The sequence below is a fragment of the Mandrillus leucophaeus genome, unplaced genomic scaffold (genome assembly GCF_000951045.1).
Source record: "Mandrillus leucophaeus isolate KB7577 unplaced genomic scaffold, Mleu.le_1.0 Scaffold682, whole genome shotgun sequence".
NCBI classification, from domain to species: domain Eukaryota; kingdom Metazoa; phylum Chordata; class Mammalia; order Primates; family Cercopithecidae; genus Mandrillus; species Mandrillus leucophaeus.
Window position 1 is genome coordinate 482,229 of NW_012107386.1, and position 21,045 is coordinate 503,273.

The 21,045-nt window shown below is 37.3% G+C and overlaps 1 pseudogene; it reads left to right on the forward strand.

The window, feature by feature from the left end:
- LOC105555391 overlaps positions 1-18,288 on the forward strand; it is a 63,728-nt pseudogene extending 45,440 nt beyond the window's left edge.
- Positions 18,289-21,045: the final 2,757 nt, after the last annotated feature.

Genomic DNA, 21,045 nt, shown 5'->3' on the forward strand with positions numbered 1-21,045 from the left:
CTGTGGCTTGTGACCAAAATTCTTGCTGGGGTTTGCAAATGAAGCAAGTTAATACCCGTTCATAAGCAGGAACTAGTGACTCATTGGATCTGAGTGGAGAGCTTGATACAGAATTATCCTACAACTCTCAGAAGTAATTTGTCACTTAATGCCACTGATGCCCCTGTACAAAGGGTGAGAGTCAAATCTATGAGGACACACTAGAAAAAATGTAAGATTTTGTTCCCATTTCAAAGTCTGTATGAATTTCGAGTCTTGGTTGATTAGATTATTTCATTCAACATTAATTATGGCAGGATATCTAGGGACAGGGCAAAGTAGTAATCAGGAGAAGAGCTAAAACTGAGGAGAAACACATTTTAAAATGTCAGGGAAATGGATACACACAGATATCAAGAGAATGGACATAAATATTGCAAGCTGGGAGTTGTAGAGGCCCCAGTAAACAGCTTCTGGATGATCAATAGAAATGCAAGGGGAAAAGCAAAATGTGTGCTCAAACAGGGAAGCTATGAGAAATTGTCAGGAGAGCCAAAGAAATGGAGAAAGTGGAGAGGAGACAAGGCAAGACCTATAGCTGGGTCTGAACCCTGGCCTGAGGCAACTTGCTCTTGCGCTGCTAGTTCTTGAGTTCCTTGTCCCCTTGCTGAGAATGAATGAGCCATGGCAGGGTACCATATATGCTAAGAACACAGGGCAGTAACCAGGAGTGAATCAGTGGGTGAGGGCAGGAGATGATACAGCTGAGTTCATCAAAATGGTTAGTGGGGATACAAAAGTGCTGTTGCAGTATTTTTTGCAAGTCCACCTCAAGAGGCCAAAATATTTTCGATGAAAATGCCGTTGATTTTTACAAAATGATGACTGAAAAATTATTCTTAAAACATTTTGAGGGCAAAGAGACCCATTTGCAAGCCCAAAACATTAAAGTTTTCTAGGACTTTCCTTCAACAGCTTTGCAACTGCCTTAGGACTTGCTTTCTAGGACTTTCCTTCTACTGCTTTGCAACTGCCTTAGGACTTGCTGTCTGAATCATTTCCTGACCATCACTTGTTTCATGCTCCTCTAACGGACCAAAAATGTGGCATATTTGGGCATCATATGAAGTATATATTGGATTAGGCATCTATAGGTACATTACCCATTTCCTAAATTGTACCTTTATGTTTGATTACAATTACTTTGTGGCTTATCTGTTAATCTATCCTGCATCACAGCTAGGATTGCTAAATACAGGGAAAAGGGATTCTAACATCCTTTATAAAATATGGCAATGCTTAACTAAGTATATTTTCAGTTCCAGGCACAAGTCTATTTAATTATACTATTCCTTTTGTAAGTTAGGTTGAACATAATGTTATTTTACTCAAACAATGTACTTAACTACTTTGAAAATCTATACCTCAATGAGTTTCTAGAAGAGCTCTCTAAAACTAACCAGTTCACTAAAAATGTGATCCCCAAATAACTTCCTTATCTTAAAAAGAGGAAGTATTTTTGTCACCTCTAGTAATTTGGGTGGTGCTTTTGGGAATTCTTACGAAGTAAGAATTTCTTTCCCTACGTGCAAACCTCTATCTGCAGGTTACTGCCCTTGTCCTTGGGGCTTCTGGCTGGCTTATTACAGATTCGATGTGTTGTCTTTTGCCCTTTTGGTTCCTGTCACTGTCTTCTCTTTTCCATTCTTTTTCGTGGTATCTACTTGGTTCTGGAATATCTTTTTGGTTGCTTTTTCCCCTTTGTACAAAATGTTGTCTCATTTTTGAGCATTTCAAAAGCCCTCCCCAGTGACTTGAATTTAAAGAAAGCTGCAGAGTCGTAGCTCAGTGGAAAGCTTAGAATGACAGTGAAATCCCTAAACGGGACTATTCTTTCTGAATAGGGAAACCTACAAATAAAAGCTGTCTGCAGCTGGGACTGTGTGCCAAGACAACTATCACTGAAATGCAGAGGAAATCAAAAACATAAATAAAAAACAACCTTGGTAGAAAGGACTCAAGTGTTAAATTGGTGCCAAGGTAGAAACCTGGAAAAAGCCAGCTTCATCGTAGTTGGTTTACCATCCACAGGTAGTTTGATGTGGTGGAAGTTTGCTTTGTCCCAGAAATGTCATCCCCATGAATGCAAGGATGCTCAGCAAGAAGCTCTAGGCCAGTTTAACTTCCTGAAAAGAACTGAAGGTCCCTAGGCATCTCTCTTTGATTTTCTTCTTTGTATACAAGGATGCTTGATTTTTTATTGGCAGATTTTTTCACCAGCGAGTCTTTGGAGTAGTCAGTTTCAATTCTGAATTTCTCCCCCTCCTCCTCTCATTCTTTCATGGACCACAACTTCACAGAATCCCCACTTTTTGCTCCTTTAATCCCACTCTACCTGCTATTTCAGCAAATTTTGACCTCCAATTGAATTCTGCCTGACATACTTGCATAGTTTCTCTTCTTTTTCTTTTTAGTTTATGCCATACCCTGGGTTATTACTTGTTTGCAAGACTGGGCAAATCCCAAATCCAAATTTAGTAGCTACACCCAGGCTGCCAAAAACATTCAAATGAAAACTTTAAAAAACACTGTACAAATGCATGGCTAATGCTGTTAAAAATTCATGTTCACCTCCTCAGCAGGACCATCCATGCTGCTGGGCAATTCTTCTAGTGTTCCTCTTTTAGCCCCCTCAACTATGAGGCACGAATGTTATTTCAACTTTTTGCAGAGCTTTGCAATCCTCTTTATCCATCTATGCCCTATTTTTTTCTTAGAATATGCCTTTGTATAAAGAAAAGTGAGGCTCTCTGTAGCACACTAGACTACAAATTATTTCTATCTACATGGTACATCACCTCCTTTCTACCAGCCTCAGTGAAAAAGCACTCTTTCTAGTGCATTTTATTTGGTCACCCAGTTTCTGGCTTTCCTTCAGATCACACTACCGTGCTTATTTCCCTTAATTTAGCAGGAAAAACAGTCTCTCAACATAGATTCCTTTTTAACTACTTTCTCTGCTTTCTCCTTTATTTTGCTGTTAAAAAAAAAAATAGCCTTTACTTGCCATCTTCATTTCCCCACTCACTTCTTTAAATTCATATTAAATATAATTTTTAATCGTCATTAAAGGAATGAATGCACCTATTTTAAAATATCTACATTGGAAAATACCAATTTCCAGACATATCTCTGCACACTCTCCCATTTTGCTACTCTTTGGCCCCTCTTTTTAACTCTTAGGCCAACAGAGCACTGTCATTTTAATGTTTCTTTCCACTACTGGATACATTTTTTATTGCCTCTTTTGCATAAGGTTGATTCTCCAGTTTCTGATAGAGGGAATGGGCACTCTGAGTTCTCATATATCTGAAAATGTTGCTGTTTTACCCTCAGGCTTGATTGAAAGGTGATCAGGGTATGCTTCAGTGATGAACAGCAGTTGCCCCTAGAATTTTGAAGGCATTACTCCACAATCTCTAGCATCTAATGTTACTACTGAGAATTTCAATGGTATTTCAATGGTATTCATTTACATGGTCAATTTTGAAATTGATTTTTGTATAAAAATTTTCCAACGTACTCAAAAGTTGCACAAACAGCAGAAAGAATTTTTTCCTGAACTATCTGAGAATAAATTATCAACCTAAAGCCTCAATACCTGACTACTTTAGTGTGTATTTCCTATGAATAAAGACATTTAACATTCTTTTACAGTAATAAAATGCAGCCATCAAAACCAGAAGATCAACACTGATGCAATACTATCACTTAACTCTTTTAACTCTTTAGGCCACCTCTTTGAATCCTATTCAAGTTTGACCAGTTGTTCCAACAAGACTTATATTTAAAAGCTCCAGTTCAGAATCACCCCTTGCAAGTCTCTTTAGTTTTCTTCATCTGGAACAACTTCTTCGACTTTTCCTTGACTTTCATAACCTTGACACTATTGTAGAAGACAGGTCAGTCATTTCGTGGGGTTTCGCTCACCTTGGATTGTCTGATGTTTCCCCATGATTAGACTCAAGATACATACTTTTGGCAGGAATACCACAGAAATGGTGCTGCAGCCTTCTTAGTATATCATAATAGTTTTTAAATGCATGGTACACATATTCCAATTCTTTTAAGTATTTCTGGATCATTACATTAAGAGTGTATCTCATGTAGACAACACATAGTTGCTGTTGAACTATGAAGATAAATCTGTGATCATCCTTACATACCTGTTTTTCCTCTGGCTAGTAGGGCTTAACACATTTGTTAAGCAAATAATAGTCCTTTGTTATCTATAGGCCAATCTTTAAAAATAATTGTTTTACATATTTGGTCCAGTTTTCTAATAATTTACAGAAAGGGGGCAATTCTATGTTAGTTACTTCCTCATGAAAGAATGAATTTACCATTCCATTTCTCAAATTCTTATATGTTGCACTTTCATTATCATTCACTTCAAAATGTTTTTTAATATTTCTTCTGATTTCACCTTTGACCCATATATTAATATTATTTAGAGTTGGTTATTTAATTTTCAAATATTCCAGACTTTCCTAGACAATGTATTTTTTTCTAATTTACATCCATTGTGGCTAGAGATTATAGTCAGCAATACTGCAAGGTTTTAAGTTTTATTTAGACATGTTTAGCACATCAACTACATTGGTGAATGTTCTATGTTCACTTAAAAAGAATGTATATTCTGCAGTTGTTGGATGTATTCTGTTGATGTTAGTTAGACGAAAGTATCTGATATTTTTGTTTTGATATTCCATACAGTTACTGTTTTCTTTGCCTGGTTGTTCCACATTCATGAGAGAAAAGTGATATAATTATTGGAATTGTCTATTTCTATTTTTGGTTCTGTCAAATTTTGTGGGTTTTTTTTTTTCATTGAATTTGAAGCTCTGTTATTAGTACATACACACATATAATTGGTTTTAATTTTTTAAAAAATTTAGTGGGGACATAGTAGGTGTATATATTTATGGAGTACATGAGATGTTTTGATACAGGCATGCAATGTGAAATAAGCGCATCATGGAGAATGGGTAATCCATCCCCTCAAGCATTGATCCTTTGAGTTACAAATAATCCAGTTATGCTGTTTTTATTTTAAAATGCACAACTAAGTTAGTATGGACTATAATCACCCTGTTGTGCTATCAAATAGGAGGTCTTATTCATTCTAACAACAATTTTTACACCCATTATTCATCCCCACCTCCCTTCCCAGCCTCGCGCCACTCATTCCAGCCTCTGGTAACCATTCTTCTACTCTCTATGTTAATAAGTTCAATTGTTTTGATTTTTATATCCCATAAATTAGTGAAAACATGTGATGTCTGTCTTTCTGTGCCTGGTTTATTTCACTTAACCTAATTATCTCTAGTTCTATCCATGTTGTTACAAATGGCTGAATCTCATTCTTTTTATGACTGAATAGTAGTACTCTGATGTATATATGTACCACATTTTCTTCATCCATTCATTGTTGATGGACACTTAGGTTGCTTCCAAATCTTACCTATTGTAAACAGTGCTGCAATAAACATAGGACTGTAAATATCTTTGGTATACTGATATCCTTTATTTTGGCTATGTACTCAGCAGTGGGATTGCCAGATGATATGGTAGCTCAATATATATACATTTTTTTGAGAAACCTCCAAACTGTTCTCTATAGTGGTTGGACTAATTTACATTCCCACCAATGGTGTACAAGGGTTCCCTTTTCTCTACATCGTTGCCAGCATTCATTATTGCCTGTCTTTTGGATAAAAGCCATTTTAACTGGGGTGAGATGATGTCTCACTGCGGTTTTGATTTGCATTTCTCTGATGATCAATGATGTTGAGCATTTTTTTTATACGCCTGTTTGCCATTGGTATGTCTTCTTTTGAGAAACGTCTATACAAATCTTTTGCCCAATTTTTTTTTTAATCGGATTATTAGATGTTTTTCCTGTAGAGTTGCTTGAGCTCCTTATATATTCTGGTTGTTAATCCTTTGTCAGATGGGAAGTGTGCAAATAGTTTCTCTCATTCCGTGGGTTGTTTCTTCACTTTCTTGATTCTATGCTTAGCTGTGTGAAAGTTTTCTAACTTGATGTCATTCCATTTGTCTCGTTTTGCTTTGGTTACCTATGCTTCTGGGGTATCGGTCAAGACATTTTTGCCTAAACCAACGTCCTGGAGATTTTCCCCAAAGTTTTCCTGTAGTACTTTCAGAGTTTGAGGTCTTAAATTTAAGTGTTTAATCCATTTTGACTTGATTTTTATATGTGGTGAGAGATAGAGGTCTAGTTTCAATTTTGTGCCTGTAAAGATCCAGCTTTCCCAGCACCATTTATTGAAGACACTGTCCTTTCCTCAGGGTAAGTTATCGACACTTTTGTCGAAAATGAGTTCACTGTAGGTGTGTGGGTTTGTTTCTGGGTTCTCTATTCTGTTCCATTGGTTTATGCATCTGTTCTTATCCAGCACCATGCTGTTTTGATTACTATAGCTCTATAGTATAATTTGAAGTCAGGTAATGTGATTCCTCCAGTTTTATTCTTTTTGCTTAGGATAGAGTTGGCTATTCTGCATGTTCTGTGGTTCCATATAAATTTTAGGATTTTTTTTCTATTTCTGTAAAAAATATCATTGGTATTTTGATAGGTATTGCATTTAATCTGTAGATTGATTTGGATAATGTGGCCATTTTAACAATATTAATTCTTTTTTTTTTTTTAATTTATTTATTATTATTATACTGTAAGTTGTAGGGTACATGTGCATAACGTGCAGGTTTGTTACATATGTATACTTGTGCCTTGTTGGTGTGTTGCACCCATCAACTCGTCATTTACATCAGGTACAACTCCCAATGCAATCCCTCCCCTCTCCCCCCTCCCCATAATTCTTCTAATCCACGAATGTGAAATATTTTTCCATTTTTGGTGTCCTCTTCAATTTCTTTTATCAGTGTTTTATAGTTTACAGAGCTATTTCACTTCTTCAGTTAACTCCTATGTATTTAATTGTATGTGTAGCTATTGCAAATGGGGTTGCATTTTTATTTCTTTTTCACATTGTTCATTATTGGTATATGGAAATGCTATTCATTTTTGTATGTTGATTTTATATCCTGCAATATCACTGAATTAGCTTATCAGTTTTAATAGTTTTCTTGTGGAGTCTGTAGATTTTTCTAAATATAAGATTATATAATGTCAAACAACAATAATTTGACTTCTTCTTTTCCCATTTGGATGCCCTTTGTGTCTTTCTCTTGTGTGATTGCTCTAGCTAGGACTTCCAATACTATGTTGAGTAACAGTGGTGATAGCGGGCATCCTTGTCGTGTTCTAGATCTTAGGGGAAAGATTTTCAGTTTTTCCCCATTCAGTATGATACTAGCTGTGGGTCTGATGTATATGGCTTTATTATGTTGACGTATGTTCCTTCCATCCCCAGGTTTTCTTAAGAGTTTTTATCATGTGGTGGTGTTTAATTTTATTAAATGTTTTATCAGCAACAATTGAAATGATCATATGGTTTTTCTCCTTCATTTTGTTGATATGATGTATCACATTGATTGGTTTGCATATGTTGACCCATTCTTGTATCTCAGGGATAAATCTCACTTGGACATGATGAATGATCTTTCTTACGTATTGTTGAATTCTGTTTGCTAGTATTTTGTTGAAGATTTTTGTATCAATATTCATCAGACATATGGACCTGTAGTTTTCTTTTTTTTAATGTGTTTTTGTCTGATTTTGGTCTCAGGGTAACCACTGACCTTGTAGAATGAGTTTGGAAGTGGTCCCTCCTCCTATATTTTTGAGAATATTAATAAGAGTATGAGTAGAATTGGTATTAGTTCTTTAAATGTTTGATAGAATTCAGTAATGAAGCCATCAGGTCTGAGGCTTCTCTTTACTGGGAGAATTTTTATTACAGCTTTAATTTCATTATTTGTTATTGGTCTGTTCAGGTTTTGTATTTCTTCATGGTTCAATCTTGCTAGGTTGAATGTGTCCAGGAATTTGTCCATTTCTTCTAAATTTTTAAATTTATGGGCATATAGTTGCTCATTGTAACCACTAATGGTCCTTTGAATTTCTGGAGTATCCGTTGTAATGTCTTCTTTTCCAATTCTGATTTTATTTATTTGGATCCTCTGTCCTTTTTTTCTTAGTCTGACTAAAGTCTTGCCAATTTTAACTTTTTAAAACACCAACTTCTTGTTTCATTGATGTTTTGTATTTTTTTCACTTCAATTTCATTTATTTCTGCTCTGATCTTTATTATTTCTTTTTTTTCTACTCATTTTGGGTTTGGTTTGTTGTTGCTTCTGTAGTTCTTTAGGATGCCTTATTAGATTGTTTTCTGAAGCTTTCCCTCTTTTTTGATGTAGGCACTTATAGCAATAAACTTGCCTCTTAGTATTGCTTTTGCTGTGTCTCATAGATTATGGTATGTTGTGTTCCTATTATAATTCATTTCAAGACATTTTTAAATTTCCTTCTTAATTTCTTTATTGACCCCACTGGTCATTCAGCAGCATATTGCTTAATTTCCTTGTATTAGTATAGTTTCCAAAATTCTTCTTGTTATTAATTTCTAGTTTTATTCCATTATGGTCACAGAAGATGCTTGATATTATTTCAATTTTTAAAATATTTTAAGATTTATTTTGTGATGTAACACATGGTCTATCCTTGAGAATAATCGTGTGCTGAGGAAAAGAATGTGTATTCTGCAGCCATTGGATTACATGTTCTATAAATATCCACTAGATACATTTGGTCTATAGTGCAGATTAAGTCTGATGTTTCTTTGTTGATTTTCTGTCTGGAAGATATGTCCAATGCTGAAAGTGGGATGTTGAAGTCTCCAGCTATTATTATATTGGATTCCATATCTCTCTTTAGCTCTAGCACTTACCTTATATATCTGGGTACTCCAGTGTTCATTGCATATATATTTAAAATTATTACATTTTTTGCTGAATTGACCCCTTTATCATTATATAGTGATCTTCTTTGTCTCTTCTCAAAGTTTTGGTCTTGAAATCTATTTTGTTTGATATATGTATAATGACTCCTACATTTTTATGGTTTCCATCAACATGGAATATCTTTTTCCATCCCTATATTTTGAGTCTATTTTTTATAGGTGATGTGTGTTTCTTGTAGCAAAAGACCAATGGGTCTTGTTCCTTCCGTTCAGGCAGTCTATGTCTTTTGATTGGAGAATTAAGTCCATTTACATTCAATGTTATTATTGACAAGTAAGGACCTACTCCTGCCATTTTGTTAATTGTTTTCTGGTTGTTTTGTTATCTTCTCTTCCTTCTTTCATTCCTTCTCATCTTCCATTAGTGAAGGTGATTTTCTTTGGTGTTATGATTTAGTTTCTTGCTTTTTATTTTTTGTGTCTCCATTGTATGTTTTTTGGCTTGAGGTAACCATGAAGCTTGCAAATGCTATCTTACAACCCATTATTTTAAGCTGATAACAACTTAACACCATTTGCATAAACAAAGAAACAAGCAAAAAGAAAACAAATAAAAAATCTATGCCTTAACTTCATTGCCCACCCCATTTTTAAACCTTTTGTTGTTTCTATTTATATATTATTGTACTGACTATGTCTTGGGAAGTTGCCATAGTTATTATTTTTGATTGGTTCTTCATTGAGTCTTTTTACTTAGGATAAGAGTAGCTTACACACCACAGTTACAGTGTTATAAAATTCTGTTTTTCTATATACTTATTAATACCAGTGAGTTTTATACCTTCAGGTGATTACTTGTTGATCACTGATGTCTTTTTCTTTCGATTGAAGTACTCCTTTTAGCCCTTCTTGTAGGACAAGTCTGGTATTGATGAAATCCCTCGGGTTTTGTTTGTCTGAGAAAGTATTTATTTCTCCTTCATGTTTGAAGGACATCTTCACCAGATATAGTATTCTAGGGTACAAGTTGTTTTCCTTCAGCACTTTAAATATGGCACACCACTCTCTCCTGGACTGCAAAATTTCCACTGAAAAGTCTGCTGCCAGACTTATTGGAGCTCCATCATATGTTATTTGTTTCTTTTTTTCTTGCTGCTTTTAGGATTATTTCTTTCCCCTTGACCATTGAGAGTTTCATTATTAAATGCCTTGAGGTAGTCTTTGGATTAAATCTGCTTGGTGTTCTATAACCTTCATGTACTTGAATATTTATATATTTTTCTAGGTTTGGGAACTCTCTGTAATTATTCCTTTGAATAAAACTTCTACCCCTACCTCTTTCTCTACCCTGTCTTTAAGGCCAATAACTTTTAAATTTATCCTTTTGAAGCTATTTTCTAAATTCTGTAAGCATGCTTCATTGTTTTTTATTCTTTTTTCTTTTATCTCCTCTGACTGTTTATTTTTTAATAGCCTGTCTTCAAGCTCACTAATTCTTTCTTCTGCTTGATGACATCTGCTATTAAGAGACTTTGATGTATTCTTCAGTATGCCAACTGCATTTTTCAGCTTCAGAATTTCCACTTGATTATTTTAAATTATTTCATTCTCTTTGTTAAATTTATCTGATAGAATTTGTCTGAATTCCTTCTCTGTCTTTTTGTGAATCTCTTTTTAATTTCCTCAGTCCAGCTATTTTGAATGCTCTGTCTGAAAGGTCACATCTCTCTGTTTCTCCAGGATTGGTCCCTGGTGCTTTATTTAGTTCATTTGGTGAGGTCATATTTTCCTGGATAGTGTTGATGCTGTCAGATGTTCTTTGGTGTCTGGGCATTGAAGAACTCAGTATTTATTGTAGTCTTCACTGTCTGGGAATATTTGTACCTGTCCTTCTTGGGAAGGCTTTCCAGATATTTCAAAGGGCTTAGGTTTTATGATCTAAGCTGTATCTGATTTAGGAGTTACCTCAAGCCCAGTAACACTGTGGTTCTTGCAGACTCATAGAAGTACTGCCTTGATGGTCTTGGACAAGAACCAGGAGCATTCTCTGGATTACCAGGCAGAGGCTCTTGTTCTCTTTCCTTAATTTCTACCAAACAAACATAGTCTCTATGTCCAAGCCACCTAAAGTTGGAGTAACACAAGCACCTCTGCGGCCACCACTACTGTGACTGCACTGGGTGAGACCTGAAGTTAGCACAGCACTGGGCCTCGCCCAAGGCCTACTGTAACCACTCCCTGGCTACTGCCTATGTTCACTCGACGCCCTGGGGCTACACAATCAGCCAGTGGCAAAGCCAACCAGGCCTGTGTCCTTTTCTTCAGGGTGGCAAAGTCCCCTAGGCCCCACGTGGGTCCAGAGTTGCAGTCCAGTAGTTCAGGGACTAGAGTCAAAAATCTTAGAAGTCTGCCTGGTGTTCTATTGTACTGTGGCAGAGCTGGTACTCAAACCACAAGATGCAGTCCTTCCCATACTTTCTCCCCTTTCCAAAGGCAGAGGAGCTTCACCCCATAGCCACCACCACCCCAGGCACAAGCAGTACTGACAGACTATCTCCAACGTTCCCCTAAAGCCCAAGGGCTCTAAGTCAGCTTGTGGTGAATGCTACCTTGCCTGGGACTTACCCTTCAGGGCAGTGAGCTCCTCTGTGGCCCAGGGAAGGTCCAGAAATGCCATCCAAGAGTCAAGTGCTAGAATTAGGGCTCCCAAGAGACCATTTGGTGCTCTACTCACCTGTGGCAGTGCTTGTACCTAAGGTGCAAGACTTTACTTTTCCCTCTGCTTTTCACAAGCAGAAGGAGTTTTGACCCATAGCCATCCAAGCTAGTAAGATGATGAGTTTCACTTGAAGTCAGAAAGTCTCAGAGACTCACCCAAGGCCCAAGACATAGTACCTGTGTATCACTAATGGCCATTCAGGGCTCAAAGGCTCTTCAGTTAGCGAGTAATGAATACTGCCAGGACTGGGTCCTCTCCTTTAAGGCAGTGGGTTCCCTTTTGGCCCAAGGTATGTCCAGAAATGTCTGGGACCTAGGGCCTAGAACAAGGGCCTCTTGACTCTGGCCATTGCTCTATCCTGCTGTGGCTGAACTGATATCCACATTGCAACACAAAATCCTCCCCGCTCTGTCCTCTGCTCTCCTTCAAGTGGAAGAAAGGGGTCTCTTTTGGAGAGACTTGTGCAGCCTAGGGTTAAGGGAGAGCTGGTGGTGTCTGGCTCAGGGAGTGCTAGCATTACTCTACCCTGTGCAGCCCTGCCCCAGCTGGTGTCTCAGTATGTACAGCACCCACCCAGTCCACTGTTCTGGGCCTAGTTCAGCACTAGGACTTGCCTAAAAGTTGCCTAGACTGCCTTTCAAGTTTATTTGGAGACGTAGAGCGTTGTAGCCCTTGGTGTCAAGGTTTGCAGGAACTCAGGTTTCAACTGTTGGGATCAGCAATTCCCCTCTGGCTGGGGCTGGTTTAAATGCTCCCTTTGTGGATGGACATCAGCTAAGTTTGATGTGATATTCCTTTCTGCTCTAACAGAATGGCAATGAGTTCAATGCCTCACAATTGCTGTATTCTCCTCCCTCAGCACTGAGAGATGCTCCCCACACCACACTGCCAGTTTCTGTGGGTAGGGAGGAAGGCATTGGGATTCAGGACTGTTTTTTCTATTTCTTCAGTGTCTCTTTCAGCAATAAAGTTAAAACCAGGTACTGAGTTGCTCACCTGATTTTTGATTCTTCTGAAGATTTTTTTTTCTGTGTAGATAGGTGTTAATTTGGTGTCATTGCAGGATAGTGGGACAATCGTTAGAGCCTTCTATTCTGCCATCTTGCTCCACCTTCCCACATATATAATTGTTATACTTCCTTAATGAATCAGCAGTTTATTATTATGGAATATTCTTCTTTATATCTGATAATACTCTTTGCGTTGAAGTCTGTTTTTTTCTGGTATTAAAATAGGCACCCCATATTGCCTAAGTTTATTGAATGCATGCTATATTTTTTTCCATTATTTTCCTTCAATCAATCTGTATTTTCTTAACAAAAAGTTTTTCTCTTATAGACAGGATATAATGGGGCCATACATTTTTATCCAGACTAAAAATCTATATATTTTAATATGGCTTAAGCCCAACTTAATTAATAACTATATTTGTTATAAATAGATTACTTCTCCCCATTAAAAGATGGAAATTCTTAGCCCAGATTTTAAAAATCAAGACCCAACTATAACTTGCTATTTCTTTTCTGTTTGTCTCACCTGTATTTTTGTTCCTGCCTTCCTTATTTTCTGTCTTCTTTTAGGTTAACTGATGTTGTTATAAAATATTCCTTTGAATTCCTCTGTTGGCATTTTACATACACATTTTTTACATTATTTTTAGTGTATGCCATAGGGTTTACAACATTTATTATTAAGTACCACAATCTACTTACAGTTAATTTTATAATGCTTCTAATAAAGTGCAAGAATTTTGAAAAATAAGACTTCTGTTTATTTGCCCCTGTCCTTTTTGCTATTGTTGTCATATATATCATTTCTACAAATATTTCCTCAATCATATAGTTTTCATCACTGTCACATAGCTTTCAAAAAAAGTTAATTAAGGGCCAGGCATGGTGGATCGCACCTGTAATCCCAGCACTTTGGGAGGCCGAGGCGAGAGTATCATCTGAGGTCAGGAGTTCAAGACCAGCCTGGGCAACATGGCGAAGCCCTGTCTCTACTAAAAATACAAAAAATTAGCTGGGCATAGTGGCAGTTGCCTGTAATCCCAGCTGCTTGGGAGGCCGAGGCAGGAGAATCGCTTGAACCCGGGAAGCGGAGGTTGCAGTGAGCTGAGATTGTACTACTGCACTCCAGCCTGGGCAACAAGAGTGAAACTCTGTCTCAAAAAATAATAATACTAATAATTAATTAATTGAATACAATTTTTTATTTAACCACATATTTACTAAGCATTGGTGAAAAGGACTGGAAATATGGGGACCGAAACACAGATCCTGAACTCTGTAATCTACCCTTTTTCTTTTCTTTTTTTCATTTCTAAGGCTAGTCAAGTGAAGCAATAGGGGTAGAAAAAGAACAAAGAAATCTGTAACTGGTTGTGATCAATTAGTTTAAACATTACTGTACTTGGGTGAGCCTCACTACCCTTCTTGTCATCCCTTGCAGAAACACAGTTTCTCTCTCTCTGTTTCATGCTTCCATTTTTATTCCATCTTAGTGAAGACTTTGTCAATGAGAAGCAAAAGGTAAATTCTGAAATGTTTTATTTCTATTTCTTTAAATATTCAGTGCATTCTGTCTAAATGAAAAAATATATGTCATATTATTGTTCTTGCTTAACTTTGCTGATTCTTCCCCTGACCATATTTTGTGGTCTGAAATCCAAACTCTCTGTCTTGTTATTATCCATTAACTGGTCCCTGCCTCACTGATATGCCTTTCTGCTTTAGCCAGACTGCACTACTTGTCATTTTCTCCGAATTCATCCTTCAGTTTCCGGCCCTCTGGTTCTCCCTCTGTAGAGAAAGCATCTTAATCTGTTAGACTATCTGGCAAAAAGCACCTGTGAACATTCAGTTCAAGCATCATCTGCACCTATAAGCCTTCTGGTTCACCACCTGCCTCCCAGATAGGAAAATTCCTACCTTCCACTGGGCCTCCAGCATGTCCTGGTCTTTGTTCTCTTAACAATTAAATGCACTTATTTGTTTACCTGATCTTTATGAGCATTTTTAGATCATAGAACATACTCTTTCCTCTTTTTATTCCATGTTTCTAGCACAGTGCTGGCACTGGAAGATACTGAATGAACAAATGACTGATTGGCTGCACATATGAAGGAAGGAAGGAAGGAAGGAAGGAATATAAAAGCTTGTATATATTAAATAGTAGTGGATAATTTTAAGGTGATAAATATTTTAATAAGGAAGCAACATCTTAAACGGGATAAGTTAAATTGAGATAAAAATGTAGGGATTATCATGAAAATGGAGTAAGAATTGACCAAAGATCCTGAGATTTCTAAATATAAACTGAACCCTATGTATATATTTTTCTTATTTTTCTTAGGAAATATAGATTAGCATGTAATCTATAGATGATCAGCACAGAATTTCCACAGACAGTTGACCAAGCAGAAGAGGCCAGAATGAGAGAGTTCAAGGGAAGGAATATCTTCTCTAGACACATAACATGCAAATGTGCTTAATCATTTCAGAAACTGGTAGAGAAAGATTTAAATTCCTAAAAAATGTAAGTCCAAGACAGAGGGAAAACAAAATAGTCTTTTAGAAATCAGTGTTTTAATGATGAATAATTTTGACCAATTAAAGTGTAGACTAATTGCTATGGTGATTTTGGAAAAGAATGAAGCTAATGAGTTTCTGAGTGTCAACTGCAATTTTTGAGTACTTTTAATTTGCAATCTTTTTATCTAATGGACAAAGCACTGAAGACTCCCTCTAAATGTATTCAAACTGCATTTTGGTTTTTACAGCTGTATTTTAGTATAGGAATTATATTTTACTATAATATCCACTCCGTTTTTTGGAAGTAAAGTCTTAGAAGGTCTCCTTTAGGAGCGCCAAATCATACGATCTCTCAGATTCCAAAAATAACTGTGCTCCACATTGCACAGGATAAGAATCTGGCCTGATATACTAATCCTACAATCTAGAGGAAAATAGTTGACCGATGGCTCGACCTAGCAAGTCATTCAGATAACTCTGCTAGGAGCATTGGCCCAGACATTTTTTTTAACATAAATTTTTGATTCATATCAATTTTCACTGAAAGAAACTTTGAGGAGAATGCCTAAAGATTCTGAATTCACTATGGTTTAAATGTCTGTCTCAGGTAGATAGAAGGCAGTCCTTTTATTTCTTCGCTTTTGCAGAGGCAAGTAGGCAAAATAATAATAGTGATATTTTGTCTTTTCCTTCTTGCTTTTCTAGATATTAATTACTATAAATGTAAAAGTATAGCACAACTACCTATATGTAAATCTACTTCTGTCTAGACATTTACCTGAAGATCAATAGTTAGAAATCCATACAAATGATGTGCATACATAAATAATTAGTGTTCATCCTCACACTTTAGGATTTTTGCAGTTCATTTGTTAGTATTGATGTCTACAGAGAAAGGAGTGAAATGACACTACAAAGTCTAATGCACCAATCACATGAGCCCAATCATACATGGGAGAGAAGTAACAAGCTGATTCTCCTAGTTTTCCTGCCTGCATTTTCCCTTCTTGATTTTTTTAGTACCAAGGTAATATTTGATATTGGAGGGAAATGCACCAAAATATAAACATGAAAAGGAAAAAAAAAAAAGGGCATCAAAACAAGGGTGACTTTCTGTGTCTGCATTTCAGATTCACCCTGCCAATTATTTCAGGCCCAGGAAATTCAGAGACACAAAGTTCGCCTACTTCTACATTATTTTCCCTTTAGTTGTCAGGATGTCAGACAACATGAAAATAAACACTATATATATATATATGCAATATTTTATTTAGTTAATGTTTTATTTGTTCAACATTTGCTAAATCAAATTGCTGTAGAAAAATACTTGCCTTGTGATTTCGCTTTCTTTCTCTACCCTGCAGCTGAAAGACTAACGAGAAATACTACTAGTTCTTAGGCTTTTAGTTAACATACTTTGGTGGACTGGTTTAAGAGCTTTGACCTTTTCCTGCCTAGCCCAGGGGCACTGATCTATGAAATCAACTGTGCTTAAGATATACACATACACAATACAATTAGTTTAGCTGAGTGCTAGAGCACATTAAATTTAACAAATGATATGTAGATAATGGTCCATATTACCTACAGATCTATTAAGATCAATTATATCTAATTGTCTGTCTTTTACTATAAAGATTCATGTACTTTTTCCTCCATCAGTGTTTGAGGGGAATACACAAGTTTTAAGGAAGAAACAGTAGCCCTCTCCAGTAATAGCTGGTCATCAGAGCAACAGTACACTGAAGTGATACCTCTGAAATTTCTCAACATAGCAGCTCAGTATATAGAAAAATATTCAAAACATTTTTCTGTACACATTTAAAGAATTTTTAAATACTATACCACGAGTATCTGAATGATAATTTTATATTTTAGAAACAGAAGAACTTGAAAGATTTTACAGGCAAGCCTCTTCCTTTGACATAAGAGAAACAAGGCTCTGAGAGATGAAATGACCTGTCCAAGGTCAAATCTTGAGCTCCTGAAGGAGCCAGAAATAGAAAACAAAGACTTCTGGTATGAGATGGATTCATCAGGCCAACTTCCTGTTGAGATGTCAGAATGTTTTCATTGTCTTTTAAAAATCTTACTTTATTCCCAGCAGTTTATGTTTATAAAAGCAGTCTTTAATGGATTATTTCCTCACCAACTCTCTGAAATACAAACTTTTATTTTCAAACTGCAGGATTTTCTTTTCGATAAAAAAGGTACTTTCTGTTGAAGATTTACGGGTTTTGCACGTTATGAAAGAGTAACTTCGCCCTTAGGCGTCCCACGTCCACCGATTCCTCATCTCTGGTAGCCGCATTGTTGGTTGGAGTCAGAAAAAGAGCTACAAACTTCCTAGTACATGAGAAGATCTGGCTCGACAAATTCAAATATGAAGATGCAGAAAGAAAATTCTACGAGCAGATGAATGGGCCTGTGGCCAGCACCTTCCGCCAGAGCTCGGCCTCAGGGCCTCCGGCGGCTCCAGTGGAGACCACAGCGAGCTCTTCCTTCAGATCGCCAGCCTGAAAGTGGAGAACCAGAGCCTGACCGGCGTGGTGCAGGAGCTGCAGAGGGCCATCTCCAAGCTGGAGGCCCGGCTGAACGTGCTGGAGAAGACAGAAGAGCTCGCCCGGCCACGGTCCACAGCCCCGCAGACCCAGCACATGTCTCCCATGCACCAAGTGGAGCTCTCCCCGCCCCCCACTACACCCCAGGCCAGGCAGCAGAGGATAACGAGAATGATGACATTGATCTGTTGGCAGCGACAATAAGGAGGAAGACAAGGAGGCAAGGCGGCTGTGGGAGGAGCGGCTGCGGCAGTACACCAAGAAGGCAAAGAATCCCTCGCTGGTGGCCAAGTCCTCCATCCTGCTGGACATCAAGCGTTGGGACGATGAGACGGACATGACCCAGGTGGAGGCATGTGTGCGCTCCATTCAAGCTGGATGGGCTGGTGAGCCGGGCCTCCAAGCTGGTGCCCGTGGGCTACGGTATCCGGAAGCTGCATATTCAGTGTGTGGTGGAGGACAAGGTGGGGACAGACTTGCTGGAGGAGGAGATCACCAAGTTTGAGGAGCATGTGCAGAGTGTCGACATCGCAGCTTTCAACAAGATCTGAACCCTGAATGTGTGTGTGAGGCCCTACCACGATTAAATACAGACCGGCAAAAAAAAAAAAGAAAAGAAAAGAAAAGAAAAAAAAAAAAAAGAAAGAAAGAAAAAAAAAGGAAAAGAAAAAGAAAAGCAAAGCAAAGAAAGAATAACTTTGAATTCAGAAATTTATTTTAGAAACTTAGAAATACTTGTTGACTTATATGTCACTTGAAACTTAATTTGCCATTCAAGATGTTCATTCATCAAGGATTTAGGAGCACTTCATTAATTTCAGAAATTTAGCCAGGTGCAATGTGTAATCCCAGCGCTTTGAGAGGCTGAGGTGGGTGGATCACTTGAGCCCAGGAATTAAGAGACCAGCTTGGGCAACTTGGACCCTCTCTCTACTAAAAATAGAAAAGATCTAGCCAGGTGTGGTGGCTGCACTTGTAGTCCCAATTACTTGGGAGGTTGAGGTGGGAGGATGACTTGAGCTGGGAGGTGAAGGTTGCAGTGAGTGAGCTGAGATCGTTCCACTGCACTCCGGGTTAGGTGACAGAGGGAGACCCTGCCTCAAAAAAAAAAAAAAGAAAAGAAAACCAAAAAACCAAAGTTTACATTCACAAATGAAACATTGGTGTCTGTTTTTTCCTCCTCTCCTTTTAAAGTCCAGTTGATATTTGGTAACAAGTAGAAGATTAAAAACTTAGTTGGGGGAACAGATCTTTTGAAAATAAGAAAGCAAATGACTATTCTTATTCTTCAGGTGTTTTTATAAAAGATTTAGAGAAGGAGTCCGAAATATATATTTCTGTCAACTGACGGGCTCACTGGCTTGATTTGCGCAGTAGTGTTCTTTTTTTTTTTTTTTAAGAAGAAGAAGAAGAAGAAGAAGAAGAAGAAGAAGAAGAAGAAGAAGAAGAAGAAGAAGAAGAAGAAGAAGAAGTTCATATCTTTTTTTTTTTTTTTTCTTTGAGACAGAGTCTCGCTCTGTTGCCCAACCTGCAGTGCAGTGGCGCGATCTCGGCTCACTGCAAGCTCCGCCTCCCGGGTTCACGCCATTCTCCTGCCTCAGCCTCCTGAGTAGCTGGGACTACAGGCGCCCGCCAACATGCCCAGCTAACTTTTTGTATTTTTAGTAGAGACGGGGTTTCACTGTGTTAGCCAGGATGGTCTCGATCTCCTGACCTCGTAATCCGCCCGTCTCGGCCTCCCAAAGTGCTGGGATTACAGGCGTGAGCCACCGCGCCCGGCCACATCTTAACAAATACTTTTAGTTTAATTTTGGAAGAGTATTTTGTTGATTATGTAGGACACTTTGTCTAGTGATTTATCAGACACTAAGCAAATAATGCAAGTTAATTCAGAATATTGTCTGACACATTTTAGTGCTACAAAATTTAAAATTTGATATTTTAAAATGCATTTATAGGTGCAAATGCCTTACAATGTACTGAGAGTCTGCAATGAATCTAATAAACACTATAGATTTAAAGATTAAACCATAGGAGATCAGCAAGGCCATCAAAAGGCCCTCAATTAATAAATATATTAATTGATCTTCCTGTATGGCCCAATTTAATTGGCATTCTCTCTGTTATAGAGTAAGCAGTGAGTTACACACACACATACACACACACACACACACACACACACACAAACTAGCCTGGTGTTCTCTATTGAGATATATGCACAAGTGATTGATGTAAACTGAATAATTGTCAGCCCCTTCCCTACGTAGAGTGTCTCTAGCCATTGTTCAGTGCCAGTAGCTGCTCTCCATGGGATACAGCTTTGTATGGAAACCTCTAGTCTAACAGTTATCATGATGCTTTTTATCATGATCACAAAGCATTTAATTGCACAGAGCAATGTAGAAAACAGAGTCTAGGTCAAGACAGATCATAATCTAAGACAGTACTGATGTGGGAAACAGAACATATGCAAGCAACAAAATAATAAGCAACGAATCATTATAAAGATAAAACTTAGTAGTTTCATTGTATTCCTGTTCAGGGTAAATGCATTTTGGACAACTCACCTTTGATTGCTAAATGCTTCATAGGGCCATCAGGTGATATCATTTCCTCACTGAACTGTAATTACTCCAGAGATTACACTTTCTTCGCACTGCATCATTGGAAAAAGAGGTGTGATGGAATGGAGAATATACTGAAAAATAAGGAAATACAAGAGTTCTTTCTGTACATGAACAGTACACATACACAGCTAATTACCAAAGAACTTTTCCCCCTTTATACAGTAAGGATGACTATAATCAACAAGCATTTCTTGATTTCTTTAAAGAGCTAACTAAAAATATAAGAACAAAAATCTTTTGGAAAAGGACAAATAAGACAAAGAAATATATACTCAAGGAAACAGTAATAGCAATGATGATACTAATAATAAACAGCCTTTCCTTTTAAATTTTACTGTGATGCCCAACTTCTCATGTTTTTGTAAAAATCCTTTGGCACTTATCAACAAATCTGTGTTCCAAGAAGAAAATAATAATCTGGGCAATTTTCAGGTATTTGTATATTACTATGACAATAGGTTATCAAAGAGAGAGGAAACTAGGTAGGAATTTAACTTTTTTCTTGGGATGTTTTCTGAAAAAGACTAATATATTTTAGTACTTAAAGCCCAGAATGACAGTCAAACAAAATATATCAATATGAAAACTGGTAAACATTCTAAAGGGTATTATTCTGTGATAGTGAACACCTTAGATTTGTGTGTGTGTGTTTGTGTGTGTGCTACTTAAGAGGAAACAAAA